Raw genomic sequence first — 20136 nt, 5'->3', positions numbered from 1 at the left:
AGTTCATACTTTTTCACTAAAATGTCCTTTACCCCCAAATTCTTCTCCACAATATATTTATTTATTGAAGTTTATTTATTCAACTTTATTTATTCAAGTTATTTATTCAAGACATTCATTTATTCAAGTTATTTTTAAGAGCCTTGTTATGTTCTACTCACTCTTACCAGCAATCGAAGTTCCAGGAGTGGTACTGATCCTATTTTATTCATTGCTTTATTTCCAGTGTTTAGTGGCATGTCTGGTACATAGTAGACTTTCATATATGTGCTGAATGAATGGATGATCATCCTTGTTCATTCATCCTTCCTCACCTCTACAATTATCTTCTTTTTTCTAAGTTTTAACTTTGAAATTAGCTTTTTCCTTTTTTTTCACCCTACAGAGTAATGAGTCTATAAATGTCTTTACCACTCAGAATTCAGGCTCAGTACTGAGTCAAGAAAATAAATATGGAGAAAGAAGTAGTATTACAGTATTGCCTCTTGGAAACTCTGCTCAGCTGTGTTTAAATTTTTCAAAGTTCCTTTTCTGAACTTCAAAACTTCATCCAAAGGAAATGTGAATCTAACAGCTGGTTGTATGTCTTCCTTTGGTCTTTCTAACATTTCAATTAGAAATGTTAGAAAATAGGAAAAAGAGAGTGGTATCTAAAAGGTTCAGTTGGCACAGCCAGAAAAACCTTAAAAATACAACTAAACTCAACAATTATGACTGAATTAACAAAAGATTAATTTTGTTTTTCCAGAAAAAAATAGCTTGAGAGAGGGAGAATATCACTGAAACACCAAAGCACACCAAAATGTTTTTATTCCAATCAAATTTTTGCCTTTTAAATCATTATGAAATAGTTTTGTCGAGAAACCTCTAGACTTGCTTATTCTGTTTTCTTTCACCTGGAAATCCAGATACTACAGGGATAAAGTTAGAATCATTTAAGCCTGGAAAGAAACTTGAAACACATACAGAGTTCATCATTTCACCTTTTACTCACCTACACGTAAGTCGGATTACATGCATAAAAAACATATCCACAACAAAAAATTATACAACTCAAGGTGGAGGTGGAGATAGGAGATTAAGTGAGAGTTAAGGTAGGAGTTTGGATAAAAGAAAATAAGCCATTCTAAGGATGTTGTTATTGGAGAAGACTGTTTTGCAGAGTGTAATGACTGATAACTTCAAAATTTATGCTTGAATGTTAAATACATATACTTGAATGGAATATGCTTGTTGATTATGGTCATGTATTTTGCCTCTTAACTGATTAGGGTGACATGCAAAAATCTTAGCATGAGAAGATGCTGGTTTGGATCAGACTGTGAACATCTCTTCAGCTTCAAAAAGTATAATGCTACCAGGTTGTTCTGTTTTTATATATACATCCTATCATTCTTATTAGACTGCAAGTTCTTCAAAAACAGTAACATGGTTTTATTACTCTTTATGTCCCTAATCTCCAATTCACAGTAAGTATTCAATAAATATTCTCTTTATATCCCTTAGAACAGTAGTCCTCAACCATTTTAGCACTAGGAACCAGTTTGTAGAAAACAGTTTTTCCGCAAATGTGGGTGGGGGTGGTTTCAAGATGATTCAAGTGCATTACATTTGTTGTGCACTTATTTCTATTATCATCGCTACATTGTGATATATGAGAATCTGTAAGAATCTAATGCTACTGCTGATCTGACAGGAAGCAAAGCTCAGGTGGTAATGTGAACAATGGGGAGTACTTCACTTCTTTGCACATCTCACCTCCTGCTGTGTGGCCCAGTTCCTAACTGGCCAGGGACCCTCTGCGGCCTGTGGCCCGGGGGCTGGAATACATGATGGGTATTCAGTAAACAACCACTGACATCAGTGAAAACACAGATATTTATGCAGTCCATTCAAATAGAATTTTATTACCTCAAATATCTTTAAATGTTAAAATATATATTAAAAATACATATAACCACCATTGAACAAATATTTGCACATCAGTGTTCACAGCAGCATTATTCACAACTGCCAAAAGGTAGAAACAACCCAAACATTCATTGACAGATAAATGGATAAACAAAATGTGGCATATGCATAAAGAAATATTAGTCTTAAAAAGACTGAAATTCTGATACATGGGACAACATGGATGAACCCTGAAGACACTATGCTAAGTAAAAGAAGTCAATTACAAAAGGAAAAATACTGTATAATTCAACTCACATAAGAAAATGAGAGTAGCCAAATTCAGAGACAGAATAGTGGTTAAAGGGCCTGGGTATTAGGGAGAATGTGAATTCTTTATTTTTTTGCTTTTCACTATTTTGATATTTTTTACTAAGATTTAGTTGTACAATATTATGTAAGTTTCAGGTGTGTAACATAGTGTTACATTTTTTAAAGGTTATAAAATTCATTTACAGTTATTATAAAATATCAGTTATATTTCCTGTGCTATTCAATATATCCTTATAGCTTATTTATTTTGTACATAGTAGGTTGTACCTCTTAATCCCCTAGACCCTATATTGTTCCTCCCCCCACTCCATCCTTCTCCCACCAGTAACTACTAGTTTGTTCTCTTTATCTGTGAATCTGTTTCTTTGTGTTATATTCACTAATTTGTTTTATTTTTTAGATTCCAAATATAAGTGATAAAATTCAGTATTTGTCTTTCTCTGTCTGATTTATTTCACTTACCATAATATCCTCCAACTCCATCCATGTTCTTGCAAATGGCAGAATTTCATTTGGTAATTGTAAATAATGCTGCTAAGAACATTGCCATGCACGTATTGTTTTCACATTAGTGTTTTCGATTTTTCAGATATATTACTCACGAGTGGAATTTCTGAGTCATATAATAGTTCTATTTCTAGTTTTTTGAGAAACTACTGTACTTTTTTCTACAATGGCTGCACCAATTTACACTCTCATCAACAATGTACAAGGGTACCCTTTTCTCCACATCCTTGCCAATTATTTATTTCTGTTCTTTTTAATGATTGCCATTCTGACAGGCTTGAGGTAACATCTCATTGAAGCTTTGATTTACCTTTCTCTAATAATTAACAATACTGGGCATTTTTTCATGTATTATCTGTTCAGATCATCTGCCCATTTTTTAACAGGGCTTTTTGTTTTTCTGATGTTGAGTTTATGGGCTCTTTAAATATTTTGGAGATCAACTCCATGTGACAGGGGCTTGAAGTCAGGAAGAATGGGGAGTTAATGTTTAATGTGCAGTTTTATTCAGAATGATGATAAAGTTCTGGAGATGGACACTGGTGATGGCTGCACAACAATGTGAACATACTTAACACTACTGAATTATACACTTTAAATGGTTAAATGGTGAATTTTGTCATATATATTTTATCACGATAAAAGAGAAAAGTGTATGAACCATATTATTTTATAAATGACTTGTCCAAATAATATCTTATAAATGTACAATCACAGAAATCTATTTGTTCTTAACATTAAATTATTACCAGAAAAGTAGTTAAATTACCCAGTATTATACAAAAGTATTTGGCTTCTTAAAAAACAAACACAATGCTGGGACTTCCCTGGTGGTGCAGTGGCTAAGACTCCAAGCTCCCAATGCACTGGGGCTGGGGTTTGATTCCTGCTCAAGGAACTAGGTCCCACATGCTACAGTAAGAGATGGCATGCTGCAACTGAAGACCTCACATGCCACAACTAGATTTCTCATGTCACAACTAAAATATCGCGTATGCTGCAACTAAGACCCAGTGCAGCTGAATACATAAATATTTTTTAAATACCAAAAAACAAAAGAAACTTTGAACAAATTAATGTTCTTTTGATCCCAGCCATACCCATAATGCATTTAACCTAACTCTGCAAATCATTTGCTTTACAACAATACTAACAGTTGCTATAATCAACATACCCCCATGTCCTTAACATTCACACATAAATTCACATCCATTTTGTCAGCAGAAACTTGTCTGCACTCAATGCATTCACAATTTAGTTTTTATTATATTTTCTTCTATTCTTTTTCCTGCAGGTAAAGACTGCATGCAGAGACTATTCTCTACTTTGTAGGATATTTTCAAAGTTGTTAATAAGCATTTAATAAGGAGTTACACGGGCTTCCCTGGTGGTTCAGATGGTAAAGAGTCTGCCTGCAGTATCGGAGACCAAGGTTCGATCCCTGGGTCGGGAAGATCCCCTGGAGAAGGAAATGGCAACCCACTCCAGTATTCTTTCCTGGAAAATCCCATGGATGGAGGAGCCTTGCAGGCTATAGCCCATGGGGTTGCAAAGAGTCAGACACAACTGAGCAACTTCACTTTAAGGAGCTACATATTGTCAAATATAATGATAAACTGGGAATTCTTAACAGTAATTAACACTCTATATGCTACATCATTTCCTAAACTTTGGGAAACATGTAAGAAAATAAGTTAAATTTTACATTCATTTGATTATATGCAAAAGCTGACACAACTGCTACAGAATATGAAAGCAATAATATTTTACTGCTAATTTTTATAAAAGTGATTCATATTCAAATAAATCTAACTGAAATTCATGGATTTATAACATCATTAAAAATACCAACTTCCCAGTTCATCACTTTGCAACCCTTCAATACAATATACCATACAGACATCAATTTCTATTCTGTGATTATGTCACAGAATTTATATTGATTTAACACACAGCTGAATTCACCAATAATATTGACCTAATTCAAACTCATTTAACAGGATTCATTTATGAGTCTTAATTTACCAATTAAAGTTTAATATTAAATTTTAATAAGAGTTTATTAGTTCTTTCTTTGGTAATTAACAAGCCAGAAAATTTTCAGTACTTAATAATTTTCCAATCTGTGTAGTTGCTAAGATGTGTCTGACTCTCTACAACCCCATGAACTCCCCTGTCCATGGGATTCTCCAGGCAAGAATACTGGAGTGGGTTGCCATTTCCTCCTCCAGGGGCTCAAACGCACATCTCCTACATTGGCAGGCAAATTCTTTATCAGTGAGCCAACAGTGAAGCTCCTAAACCTGAGTTTGTTTCTGTTTTGCATGTGTATTCATTTGTATTGTTTTTAAATTGCACATAAAAGATATCATACAGTATCATTTCTAGTATCTGCCCACAAAACCATTACTGTATGCTGAAGTCTCGTTTCAAAATAATGTCACCTAAGACAAAAAGAACAAAGACAAAGAAAGAGGTACATTCAAGTGTTTGGACTCCCTAACTTGGTGCCCTATGTATATCCTTTCTAGAAGTAGCTATTTCAAGTGAAAATAAATCCTTCGATCCATTATTTCCCCACTTTCCCAATGAATTATATTAAGCAAAAATTAAGTAAGCTAGTATAGAGTCCTCCCATTAAAAAACAAAACTAGAGATTTACTTTTCCTTATTATGTTCCTCCTATTATATATTCCTTAAAAAAAAAAAGTGAATTTGGTGCCCAAAAGATCTACTCAGTAAAACTCACATATTTATATAAGATTTTAGCAGTTTAGCATCAGATTTAGATTCAACGAAAATCTCCTAGATGATACAACGAAATGAATTACAACCACAATTTTATAATATGGATATTAATGATCTTATACCAAAGGAAAATAAGGCTCGGAGAGACAAAATAATTTGATCTTATAAAGATCTCACGACAAGTAACTAGTGAATTCAAGGACTGAAGTCCAGATATTACTACTGATGCTGAAAGGAACCAGGAGAAGTAACCCTGGTGCATGCCCAATATGAGCCAGGCACTGTACACACATTTTCTCAATTAATGCTTACCAGTGTTTTGTAAGGCAGGCACTATTTCCATTTTGAAGATGAGGAAACAAAGTAAGAAGTGATTTGACTTAATTAAGGTTTGTACAGCTTGTCTTCATACCAGTACTCGTGATCCAAGGGGGAAAAGTTCATTTGATGTGTTTTATTTTTGGTTTTGTTTTTAATTCTACAGGGATGGGAACAATTTCACTGAATCCATTTTAACAGATATCTATATCCTTTAGAGAATCCTATGTTATTAATCCCTTTGGTTTCACCATCATAAGTCTACCCGGCAGATACATGATAATAATAAATATTCTCTTCCTTTTACAAATTCTCCCCTGGCCTTTATCTGCTTCTGCTCTTCCCGCTATATCACTCAAAAGAATACGGGTATCTAGAGGTCTATTATTCAGGAGCGAAAGTCAATAATTATCAAATACTGGCCAGGTCATGAGGGATTCAGTTTTCAAATTTCGCTATATGGAACCAAGGAGTTGCAGTAGGTATTCCTTCATAATATCAATAAATGAAAAAGTGCCAGATAGGTTTCATCTGGAAAAGTAACCCCCACAACTCTTTCAATCATTATACCAAATTTGAGGCAAGAAAAATGTTTCAGTATTTTAAAAGATCAAAAATTTAAAATTCATACTCTAAAATATGTAAGAAGTAGAGGGGAGGCAGGTGACAGCTTGTTGTATTTTTCAAAACAAGTTCCTCGTCTTTCTTCTTTCTGACCATGTATGGATGCAAATCCTAGTTAAAAAAAATAAATCAAAAACTAAAAAGAACTCTGAATTTTCTCAGAGTTCTTTAATTCTATTTTTATTCTTGAGAAAAATATATAGTCCTTGTTGTTGCTGGATGATGTGTCAATCATATCCAGTTGATTAATATTGCTGTTGAGTTCAAATATGTCCTTACTGATTTTCTTCTATATCTGTCCATTTCTGGCAGAAGTGCTGAAGTATCACCTCCTGTAATAGTGGACTGATCAATTTGTTTTTGCAATTCTGTTGGCTGCTGCATCACATATTTTGATGACCTGTTGTTAGGTGCACACATGCGAAGAGTTGACTCATTGGAAGACTCTGATGTTGGGAGGGATTGGGGGCAAGAGGAGAAGGGGACGACAGAGGATGAGATAGCTGGATGGCATCACCGACTCGATGGACTTGAGTCTCAGTGAACTCCGGGAGTTGGTGATGGACAGGGAGGCCTGGCATGCTGCGATTCATGGGGTCGCAAAGAGTCGGACACGACTGAGCGACTGATCTAATCTGATATCTTCTTGAAGAACTGACTCTTTTATTATTATATAATGCTCCTATTGGGACTTTCCTGGTGGTTCAGATGGTAAAGAATCTGCCTGCAATGTGGGAGACCTGGGTTCAATCCCTGGGTCTGGAAGATCACCTGGAGACGGAAAGGCTATCCACTCCATTATTCTTGCCTGGATAATTCCACTGACAGAGTCTGGGGGGCTACAGTCCATGGAGCCGCACAGTCAGACACAACTGAATGACTAACACTTTCACCTTTAATGCTATTTCTTCCCCTGAAACTCTTCCTTGCTCTGCAGTCTGCTCTGTCAAAACTAATATAGTTACTTCAGCTTTTTTTTAAATTCGTGTTAGCATGGTGTATCTTTCTCCATCTCTTTATGTCTAATCTATATCTGTCTTCATATATAAAGAATTTCTGTACACAACATATCTTGACTTTTAATCCAATCTGACAGTCTGCCTTTTAGTGTATTTAAACCGCTGATATTTAAAGCAATTATTGATAAACTTGGGTTAATATCTACCATATTTGTTACCGTTTTCTACTAATTGCCTTTGTTAAATAAGCAGGGTGACAGTATACAGCCTTGAGGTCATCCTTTCCCAATTTTGAACTAGTCCGTTGTTCCTTGTCCAGTTCTAACTGCTGCTTACTGACCAGTGTACAGGAGGCAGGTAAGGTGGTCTGGTATTCTCATTTTCTTAAGAACTTTCCAGAGTTTGTTGTGATCCACACTGTCAAAGGCTTTAGCGTAGTCGATGAAGCAGAAGTAGTTTTTCTGGAATTCTCTTGATTTTTCTATGATCCAATGGATGTTGGCCATTTGATCTCTGGTTCCTCTGCCTTTTCTAAATCCAGCTTGAACATCTATTAGTTCTCAGTTGTTGAAGCCAAGCTTGGAGGATTTTGAGCATTACTTTGCTAGCATGTGAAATGAGTGCAATTGTGTGGTAGTTTGAACATTCTTTGGCATTACCCTTCTTTGGGACTAGAATGAAAACTGACCTTTTCCAGTTCCGTGGCCACTGCTGAGTTTTCCAAATTTGCTGGCATACTGAGAGCAAGTACTTTAACAGCATCATCATTTAGGATTTGAAATAGTTCATCTGGAATTCCATCACTTCCACTAGCTTTGTTTGCAGTGATGTTTGCTAAGGCTCACTTGACTTCTCACTCCAGGATATCCAGCTCTAGGCAGGTGATCACACTATAGTGATTAACTGGGTCATTAAGATCTTTTTTGTATAGCACAGTTGTCCTAAATCCCTTGTTTCATAATTCCAATATTCCTGTCAAATTTGAGTTTGATTCTGATGCTTGCTCTCTTTAAACTGTGTTTTTTGCTTTTTAGTCTGCCTTGTAGTTTTTTGCTGAAAGTCAGACATCATGCACGGAATAAAAGGAACTACAGCTAATAGAAATTTACTAATGTTGTAAGGTGTGGCGGGAGTAGAAGTTAGGTCTCAGCCTTTCAGTGGAACTGTGCTCCTCAAGCTGTGAACTTCACAAGTTCTTTTCAGTCCTGTGCTCCCCTCCCAGGTGGAACAGGATGGCTACAGGGGCAAGAACTGGATCTTTCCTTACATCACTGAAGGCCAGAGTTGGGTATTTCCCTTCTTCTAGGTCAGTTAGTGTCTGATAACACTCGAACAGATTAGGCTCTGGTAAAATACTTTCTCTTGATAGCAGATCTTGTTAAGAAAAGGAAGATGCCTTGGCATATCTCAAAATGGTTATTTTCTCCTCCCCCTGTAGGAAGAACCAGGGGATTTTTCTCAGATAGTCACTGTGAGGACCTGAGAGAGCTCCTAGAAGTAAAATCAAGAAAATGTGGGGATCCCCTGCGACCAGGTCCTCCTGGCGTTTTCCTATCGGGTTTGTCCACACGGAGCTTCCTGTAATTTGTCAATCACACATTAGATTTTTCTTACACAGTAGTGGTTTCTTTTGAGGTTTCTGCTAAGCTGTCATTCTCTATCTGCCTGTCTCTTCAATTTGAGAACAGTGATTTGCCCTGTGACCTCATTGCTCTGATGGATCTAAGAAGAGTTTTGATTTTTTAGTTTGTTCACTATTTCACGACTTCTAAGCTTCTTACATGCCAGACCAGAAACAAACAAAAATCCATTTTCAGTTGTTACCCTTTAACTAACTGACAGAGTGATAATATAACCCTCTTATGATACAAAGGAGCAAAGAAACAAATGAAGATCTAAATTTGTCTCACTGGCACACAAATTACCTAAGTTATGATTACTCATGGTGTTCAACCTATAATAATACCAAAAGGCAAACTATTAAACAATCCACTTCATCTTTTCTTTCTGAAACAATGAAAACACATAGGTGAATATCACGGGTTATCATTTAGATCCCACATCATTATGACAAACTAAAATTTTTTCTAAGTAAACACTTGAATATTACATTTCCATAAGAGCTTTATAAGGTGGTTACCCTTACTGTTAAATTATAGAAAAATAAAGCCAGTTTCTTATTCCTAAAACAGCATTATAGTGTCTTCTAAGCAAATTATACGTTTTAAGATTTATCCTCTGGGGGGAAAAGAAAAGTCAGTAGAAAGCTAGGATTTGTATGTGAAATTTGACATTTGGATGCCAATTCCCAACATTTTCTATTGCCGTGAAATTAACCTTTACCAAAATTACTTTACTTAGAAAATCTTAGTTGTGCTATCTGCTGTTCTTATAGCAAGAAGTACACCTAATTTTTTTTCCAAATCATACTGTAGAACAGCTCATTACTTTTTATATTACTAACTTAAATTTTATTCAACTTGAGTTTTAACATACTTAACCAAAAGCAAGCTGATTATAAGATGAACATATCTAATTCACCTCAAAAAATCTGAAAGTATGTTGCAAAATAAGTCTCCAAACATAGCAAGAATATCAGAATGGCCAAACCCAAGGGAATATATTAATACTATCTTTGCTTTGCATAAATGTAAATTTCATTTTGTTATTATTTCCACATCCCTCATACATTAGGAATAACAGATACTTCTGAGTCCTTTATACAGTAAACAGATGGTGAACCACTACAAAACTAGAAGCAAGCATAACATCTTAAGGAATTATTAAGAATCTTACTCTTCACTGGGAGGATTACCACAGAGTTGGACAAATAATTCTCTTAGGAGGATCATGAGGAATTAGGGTAAGAAATATACTGGAAATGATAGTAGAGATGGTCACAAAAAGAAGTGAGAAAAGAGATCATAGTAATAAGTGAACAGTAATATAAACACTCCTAGAAAAAAGAAAATCTACACAAAAAAGAACTGTCCAAAGAGAATGAAGATGGATGCTTGTGAAAAAAAAAGAAAAGAATGCTCTATAAGCTCCACTCAATTTGCTGAATGTAAAATATATTCCTGAGACCCTGACATTCCTCAAACCCCAAAATAAAGTCAATGTCTAAGTAAAACTGAGACTTAGTACTTGACATAGTTTCTAACAAAAGTAATAACCAACTATCTTACTAAAGTAAGATCCAATTATGTCAGTTTACAAGAGATAAGAAATGAAAACATCAAAAGCAAGAAAACAAAAATATGAAGACTATCTAGTCATGTCAGTGGTTATATATGTAAAAACAGAAATTCAGGGGAGAACAGCTATGTAAAAGGGACAAGACAGCCCAGTAGATAGAGCACAGAATGTAGTCCTGCTCCAAAAAGTTGTCATATGATTTTTAGAAAGTCATCGTATTATCTCTGCTGCTGCTGCTAAGTTGCTTCACTGGAGTCCAACTTTGTGTAACCCCATAGACAGCAGCCCACCAGACTCCCCCATCCCTGGGATTCTCCAGGAAAGAACACTGGAGTGGGTTGCCATTTTTTTCTCCAATGCATGAAAGTGAAAAGTGAAAGTGAAGTCACTCAGTTGTGTCTGACTCTTAGAGACCCCATGGACTACAGCCTACCAGGCTCCTCCATCCATGGGATTTTCCAGGCAAGAGTATTGGAGTGGGTTGCCATTGCCTTCTCTGTCATATTATCTCTAAAGCTGAAATAATGTAGATTCGGTAGAATCTTTTGAGGAATAGTGATATGATGTAAATAAATAACACAGTGTTTTCTACATGAGAAAACGCTACCTAAAGAGAAAAGGGTTTTTTAACTTTTTTAAGAGAGAAAAATTTGACTTATTTACAAAGCTACTAAATATTAAGTATGAAAAATGGCTTACCTTTTTTCCCCTAGAATGTAAGAAGCTGATGAAATCACATATTTCCAATGGAAGATATTACTGCTTGAAACCAGGTCACTATAATTATCAACTGTTTAAAATGAGACAAAAAAAAAGGAGTAACATTAATTATCTACAATTATACATTTCTTTGTTAACAAGAAACTTATGTGACACAAAACCTCAAGCCTTGAAGAGATACATGTCCCTAGGTTTAAACTCTCCAGAGAAAGCTTCTTCGAGCAAAGATTGGACAAATAGTTGAAAACTATTTAAATAATCACTGATCACTAAATGTAAATAGTTTTTTTAACTAAAAAAAAAAAAAAAAAAATTTAACATTTACTGTTATCACCCTACTTTTTTTCCCCAAAAAAGGAAAACATGAAAGTTCAGCTAATATAAAAAGGTCCCACTATTTAAAAAAAAAAAGAGGGTAATATTCAAACAGCTTCAAGGACAAAAAGTATGTTCCAGACCAGATCATATTTACAGTTCCTCATCTAGAATTCAACTAACATTCAACTGCAGCAATCAGCCAAGCTTGGCAAATTAAAATAACAGTAATTTTGACAGATTATCGTCTATAAATATTCAAATACGGACGTCTGTGTGCATGCAAGGGTCTCTATATGCCAATCAAAATGCTTTGTTTAGGATCCTAAAATTGAGCATTTTTTTACCCTTCATTTCTATAGGGGTCCCCTGGATCCTTAACTTTCATTTTAACTCTTTCACCTCAACTGATAAAGTGGCCAATTACTTCAGTTCCATGCCCTGAATTACATTACCTATAGCCTGAATTTTAAAATTTTGAGAGTAACACTCATACAAATATAAAGCAGCAACAGACAAGAAGAAACAACCCAGGGTCTTAAAAAAATCTAGGTCTGTAAAGACAAAAAGAAAAATCCAGGAATTGGGGGTAATGGGGATAAGGAAAGCAGGGAGAGGAGCTTGACAGTCAGCAACTGAATAAAAGATTAACTTTTTATTCATGTAATCAGGTATGCCCTGGTAAAGTAAAATCCAAATATAAAGAGCAATTAACAACTTCATAAATTTGGGCTGTATGCAAAGTTCAATTAAGATAGACTACTATTTATTTGGCTCAAGGTTATTTATACTTTAGGTATACCAAAGTGTCAAAAGTGGGAAAATGCATTTAGTGTGAAATTGAAACCAAATTTTTTAAATGCATAGATAGCCCTATATTTAATCAAAAATAATGGCTTTAAAGAACACAAGCTATCTGATACATGAATTTTCTAACTGTCCTCCTCTCCTGTCTCCCATTAGTTTCCCTTAAACATGTACACAGTTACTGAAAAGCCTCAGATATTCCAGGAAAACTACAAGTGATATGCATTCTTCTACATCTAGAGGAGCAACAAAATTATGGAAGAAAAGTCAACCTATTTGGAGGCACTGCCTTTCTATGCCCACCTGGAAAGAAACAGCTATAAATACCTCTAATAAAATTGCTCAAAACATCTCTGGAAAATAAGCTTGAATGAAACTCTACTTCATGATCCACTCACCATTCAACCACCCAAAACCAGGTCCAACAGTGGATCCAAGCCAGACCAACGGTTCTCAATACAGTGAAAGTGAAAGTCACTCAGTCGTGTCTGACTCTTTGCGACCCAATGGACTGTAAGTCCAGGGAATACTCCAGGCCAGAATACTGGGGTGGGTAGTCGTTCCCTTCTCCAGGGGATCTTCCCAACCCAGGCATCAAACCCAGGTCTCGCGCATTGCAGGCGGATTCTTTACCAGCTGAGCCACCAGGGAAGGGAAGACAAAAAAAAAGTCTGGTCCAGGGACCAGTAGCTTCAGGCTGCACTGGGAGTTTGTTAGAAATTCAGAATCTCAGGCCCTAACCAATGACATATTGGATCAGAATCTGCATTTTAACAAGATCTCCAAATAATTCATATACATAGTAAAATTTGAGAAGCTCTGCTGGAAGAAGATTAGAATGAGAGAGAAAGTGTAATTCCTCTGTTTAAAGATTGGTTCCCACTATAGACCACATTTTGGCCAATAAGCAACCAATTTTAATCTCTGGTTTATCATTACTCCTACAATTTTTATATTTTGAAAAGGGATCTTGAAATACAGAAACCCCTTGTGAGTCAAAGTAATGAATAATCATTAAATCTCAGGTCCCAAGAAAGGCTGTGACAGTTATCAAATCACATTAGCTACACAACTTACTTAAAAATAATAATAACTCCTTTCATTCTAAATCCTAGACACCAAGAACATGCAGGGTTCCCGTCACTAAGAGGGAGACCAAGAGACCAAAAGCTATTTTATAACCAGAAGAGAAAGCTATACATGCTGGTTATTTAGCTATGGTCTCTCAGCAACAAATCCACCCTTTAATCCTCAGCTCAGTAACGCTGATAATATTAATAGAACTGTGGAAACTACTTTTCTCTTTTGCCAGCTAGATTCCTCATGCTGCCAATAAGGAGAAGCTTGCTTTTTCCACTCAGCATTGACCTAGCACAAGCCCTCCATCCCAACAGCAGCAGTTGGTAAGAGCCACAAGTTTTTTCTGACATTCTAAGAAGTACCAGCAATAGTCAGACAGTACACCATCTAGAAGTTTTGAGCCCAATCTCTACTCTGAGCTCTTCTTAGTCCCCCTGTCCTCTGGATGATTGATGCTTTCTGCAATTATTGTCTCTGTGTTACTCCAGTATTTCCCTTCGGCCTTTTCAGCCTCTAATTAATACCTGTATAACCTACTCCCCGTCTAAATTTTATGGCAGAAATATAGTGTAGACAGCTTCCCTGTCTAGATTCTAACTGATATGTAAATGGAATAAAATTTTAGCATGATTTAATCAATCTGGAAAACTACTTTCCCAAAACATGATAATCCATGAGAAAATATGTACTGACTCTTTCCAAATACATACAGGGAAATGGAGGCAAAATGGGAAATGGTGGCAAAAAGTACAATTGGGAAAGAAAAAAGAGGGAATATAACCTAAGAAAGTAATGTACTAAAACAAACATCATGGTAGAAAACACATTTTGACTCCCCAAAGCATAAAGAAAAGGCCAATAAAAAGTCTGAAACAAATATGTTTTCCACTTTAATAAAAATCACAGAATTTAAGAAGTAGAAGGAATTTTATTTGCTGCCTCTGCCACTATTCAGTTTTGTTAATTTTATATTGAGTTTAGATTACTATACTTTCAAGAAGCTGTTGAGAAATTAGGGAGAATCCATAGAAGATTACAAAAATTATGAGAGCACTAGGAAATAAAAGCGATGAAGAAGGATTCAAGGAGTCAAACTTTTCAGTCCAGTATATTGTGAAGAAAACTTCAAGCCAACATTATTAGCTGCCTCCCAGTTAAAGAGTTCTGACCAGTTTATGCTTATCCTTCAGATGCTTAAAATGATAAAAGATAATAGTAAATGAAGACATAAAATGGATTACCTAGCTTAATGACTCTCCTTCACATTAATAAAGTAGCAGCTGTTAATGCTATTCATATGAGAATGACAGAATATTTTTTTAAAAAACAATGACGATGATAATGTCCAGAACACTACAGCCAGAGATCTGACTTAACTGGTCTGAGGTAGAGTCTAGGCATGTTTAAAAAAAACAAAAAAAACAAAAAACACACCCAAGTGTTTATAATGTACTGACAGAGGGATTTGGAACCACTAGTGGGACATTCTATGACTTTAATACTCAAGATATGATCTAAACACTAGCTACATCCAGAGCTGGCTTAAAACTGAACATTTAAAAACTAGGATCATGGCATCCGGTCCCATCACTTCATGGCAAACAGATGGGGAAAAAATGGAAATAGTGACAGACTTTATTTTCTTGGGCTCCAAAATCACTGTGGATGGTGACTGCAGCCATGAAATTAAAAGATGCTTGCTCCTTGGAAGAAAAGTTATGACCAACTTAGACAATGTATTAAAAAGCAGAGACATTACTTTGCCAACAAAGGTTTGTCTAGTCAAAGCTATGGTTTTTCCAGTGGTCAGGCATGGATGTGAGAGTAGACCATAAAGAAGGCTGAGTGCCAAAGAATTGATGCTTCTGAACTATGGTGTGGGAGAAGACTCTTGAGAGTCCCTTGGACTGCAAGGAGATCAAAATAATTCATCCTAAAGGAAATCAGACCTGAATATTCATTGGCAGGACTGATGCTGAAGCTGAAATTCCAATATTTTGGCTACCTGATGTGAAGAACTAACTCATTGGAAAAGACCCTGATGCTGGGAAAGATTGAAGGCAGGAGAAGAATGGGACGACAGAGGATGAGATGGTTGGATGGCATCACTGACTCGATGGACATGAGTTTGAACAAGCTCCAGGAGTTGGTAATAGACAGGGTAGTCTGACTTTCTTCAGTCCATGGGGTTGCAAAGAGTCAGACATGACTGAGCGACTAAACTGAACTGACTGACCAAAACATGTTGAAATAATTCAGAAGGAAGTGTACTTATTTAAAATAAAAATACTATAAGAATGAAGGAAAAAATCAGTGTGTTTTACTCTGGTTTAAAAAGAAAAACTGTTACAATAGTAATATAATCATATCAACACTGTTATGGGTGTGCAGCACACACTTAAAACAGAAAGGAATATAACACAAAAGCAGTAACTCAGATTACCTATAACATCAACGTTTTCAATATTCTAGGGTGAATGATAAATATACCAATACTGCAGATAGGGTTCCTATGAATGAAAAATTTCTGGGAAGAACCACTTTACTATCTACCTTTGGGAAATAATTAAAGCTCTATGTTAGGAGACATATTTTCCTTGATGTCTCCTTAATTCACCCTATACTCTTCCTATAACCACCACCATCATTCTCCGAAAAGGACAAAAAGTTATGATTATTTTTTACAATGAAACGGCATGATGTATAATTTAGTCTGATTTTTCTCTTCTGTACCCCACTACTACTAACTTCCAAAAAACTCACTCTCTGCTTCTGTCATAACAGAAGCAAAATCTCCAGCCCCAGAAAGACCCAGATGATTCTTTTGAAAATGCTGAAGTCAACTTTAAAGAAGATGTCAGATAAAAGGCTATCAATAAAAGGCCTACTAGAAAGTTTTAATAATTCATGTGAATTCTGAACAGCACAATAGAAAAGCCAGAGTTTTCAGAGATAAATATATCATTGTACTGGCAAACAGATTGAGCTTAAAATAAGCAAAATTATATCCTATGAGCATTTAAAGAAGAGCAACAATGTCTATGTTTTAGCTTCACTCAGTCCAAGGATACTCCTAAAAAATAAAGTGTACCTTTTTTCATTTGACAAAGCCCAACTGACCTAGTTTCTGAGAATGAACAAAACTACAGATATTAAAAATAGCACTGCTTAACCCATAGAGTTATTAAAGTGGATGCTGGAGCCAGAAAGATTTGGGGGCTAAAAATACAAATGCAAAGACTCACTGAAATGGAGTCTTCTAAAGACCTAAGTTTAAAATTATGACTTGAATTCATTGGTTCCTTTGTTTTTTTTTTTTGTTTTTTTTGTTTTAATTTTTAAAAGAAAATCCATCCTGAACCCTCCTCCCTCCTCCCTCCCCATACCATTCCTCTGGGTCGTCCCAGTGCACCAGTCCCAAGCATCCAGCATCGTGCATTGAACCTGGACTGGCATCTCGTTTCATACATGACATTTCACATGTTTCAATGCCATGTGGATCTGGAATAAGACTTCCCAGGAAGCCAACACTGACACAACCCAAAAGAAGAGTGTTCTTAGGAGAGAAAGCAACGGTCAAAAAGCAACAGAAGCAAGCATTCCTGATATGACTCTGTCATTAACTAATATGACTAATAAAGTAACCCATACCAAAACTCCTTGAAAACTTCCATCAGATTTTAATCATTCATGTTAGTTACATAAATTATTTATAACTATTTTTTCCTTCCAGTTAGTACCAGAAAACACTCTCTTTGTGTCTCTACCTATCTTCATAATAGTATGTTCTTCATAATAGTATGCATCTCTACTATCTTCATAATAGGCATAAAAGTATGCCTTACTTTCTTATCCTATTCAAAAAGCCTATATTATTTGAATAAAGTAAAATATGCAATATTTATTTAAAAAATTAAAATACACCTTAAAGAAGTGACACTTACTAAAAAATAGTTGAATGAACAAATATCACTACCTTCCTACCCTCATAACGTGGAAAAATTTTAACAGAAAAAGTTTACCAGCTCCATCACCAATAGAAAGCTTATTATATCAAAAAAACACAACTATTTAAAATCACTAGAATTATTTTTTTAATCAGGAAGAATAAATTAAAAATAAGGTTCTCAAACTTCATAGTGAATCAGAATTACTTATTAAGCTTGTAAAACTACAGAACCTGAGCTCCATGGCCAGAGATTCTGATTCATAAAGTCTGAGTTTCTGAAAATGAACCCCAAACTCTACATTTTAACAGGCTTCCTAAATGATTACCATGTGGATTATCCTTGAACTACAATTTGCTATACACTTCACCTTCAATCCACTGTCAACTTCTTAAGTCTTTGAGGTCTGATCAGAATGCCCACTGTCAGTCTCATCTTAAAAGCCTCAATTTCTACTTAAACTACATGCTTAGAACTAACACAGAGATCAAATAACAGCAATCAGTTATTGGACACATATTACTATGGGCTGTAAATTCTGCACAATCTATTATATGTACATAAGCCTGGCGTGCTATAGTCCATGGGGTCACAAAAGAGTTGGATATGACTGAGTGACTAAACAACAAGAATTAAATGATATTTTGCATATAAAATATAGTACAGTGTCTAGCTAAAATAAATAAATGCTCAATAAAAGTAGCTTCTAGTTGAAAACTAATGGCCACACAAAAACCTGCACATAGATGTTCAGAGTAGCTTTATTTACAATTGCTAAAACTAGGAAGCAACCAGATGTCCTTCAGTAGGTGAATGGATAAGTAAACTTTGGTACTTTCAGACGATGAAATATTATTCAGTACTAAAATGGAATGAGCTATCAAGTCATGAAAAGACATGGGGGGAACCTTAAAGTAAATGAAGTCAATCTGAGAAGGCTACGTAACTGTTTGATTCCAACTAATATGCCATTTTGGAAAACAAAAAACTATGGAGACAGTAAAAAGACTAGGAATAGTCCAGGGTTGGAAGTTGGGGAGAAGTGATGAAAAGGCACGGAGGATATGGGGGGATGGGTGCAGTGAATATATTCTTTATGGATTTATAATTATACATACATGTCATTATACATTTGTCCAAACTCACAGAACGTACAACCTAAAGAGTCAATCCTAAGGTAAACTATGGATTTTTGATTACAATGTGGCAATGCAGGTTCATCAACTGTAACAAATGTACCACCCTGGTGGAAACTGTTGATAAATGGAGGAGGCTATACATATGCAGGGGCAAAGAGCATACAGGAAACCTCTATACCTCCCTCTCAATTTTGTTGTGAACCTAAAACCACTCTAAAAAAAAAGTCATCTTTATTCAAAAACAAACAAACAGTAAAGTGCTATCATCCCTCTAGTAGAGGGATAATAATATTAGAGATATTATTTTATGGGGGTCCTCCTAACAACCCTAAGAGGCAGTCGCTATTATTTCAAATTGCAGTTAAGGAAACTAAGGTTTAACAACTTGCCCGGGCAAGTAACTTGCCTAGAGGTGGTAAAGGAGAAGAGACAGGATTCATGAGAAACCAAGTAACTCCAAAATCTGAACTCTTTAACCTAAGCTAACATCCTCAAGAAGCCAGGCAACAACAGTCAATACAAAACCATTCCACAGTCATAACCACCCTTCACAAGAATTTTCCTGAGTTATGCCCAGGTCAGTCATGGGGAATGACCTAAGAGCACACTCACAAATGTTCCTACAAGGCTAAGAACTAAAGAAGGACAGGCACAGGACTATGACAGACAGTCTGCTGCTGCTGCTGCTGCTACTAAGTCACCTCAGTCGTGTCCAACTCTGTGTGACCCCATAGACGGCAGCCCACCAGGCTCCCCTGTCCCTGGGATTCTCCAGGCAAGAATACTGGAGTGGGTTGCCATTTCCTTCTCCAATACATGAAAGTGAAAAGTGAAAGTGAAGTCGCTCAGTCGTGCCCGACTCTTAGCGACCCCATGGACTGGAGCCTACCAGGCTCCTCCGTCCATGGGATTTTCCAGGCAAGAGTACTGGAGTGGGGTGCCACTGCCTTCTCTGACAGACATCTGAGAACAGGTAATTATAGTAACCAAAACTAAGTAGGGGTTGATGAATAAACTACTTTGTATTAAGGAATGTTCAAATAAGTATAATACTTAAAGAGTGTTTAATGCTTTCACAGCACTTTAGAATTATAAATTACTAATAACTCCTTGACAAGGGTCAATATGACTGTTAACCTTCCAGCAGAAAATATGAAGATACAGATTGATAAAATCTAAACAGCTAACACTGAATGACTTTAGATGCATTAATCTGACAAACTCAGTCTTGGAACTCTCCACACATAAGGACTATGATCCTTAGTTATGAGTCTAAGAAGCCACAAAGGGTCAATTCAAAATAAGACTCTATATTTGAATATTATGTTCATATTCACACAAAATATGAACATAATAAATATGAAATTCAAAGTTCTCTAATACTCTTTAATGTTTCCTACTCAAATTTTATAAAATTTGATTATGTTCCTAAGGATTAAGTTTTGTACATTTTTTAAAACACTCTAACTTTTCTCAAAATATGTATTTCCCAGTATCTCAAATTGCTCCCATGTGGCTACTGTCTTATCTCTCAAGTATTAATATATTTCT

At 35.7% G+C, this 20136-nt stretch overlaps 1 protein-coding gene across 11 annotated transcripts in view; it reads right to left on the bottom strand.

The window, feature by feature from the left end:
• The window catches only part of FUT8 (fucosyltransferase 8), a 330255-nt gene that overhangs the window by 206279 nt on the left and 103840 nt on the right, over positions 1 to 20136 (bottom strand). For all 11 annotated transcript variants that reach the window (XM_024997231.2, XM_005211923.5, XM_024997235.2 and 8 more), the window contains one exon: positions 11277 to 11367. The gene's annotated coding sequence lies outside the window, so the exon portion shown is untranslated. The remainder of the gene's footprint in view (positions 1 to 11276; positions 11368 to 20136) is intronic.

This window comes from Bos taurus, chromosome 10, assembly GCF_002263795.3.
Source record: "Bos taurus isolate L1 Dominette 01449 registration number 42190680 breed Hereford chromosome 10, ARS-UCD2.0, whole genome shotgun sequence".
NCBI lineage: Eukaryota > Metazoa > Chordata > Mammalia > Artiodactyla > Bovidae > Bos > Bos taurus.
Note: the sequence above shows the minus strand (reverse complement) of the source record. Positions and strands in the feature narration are given on the sequence as shown.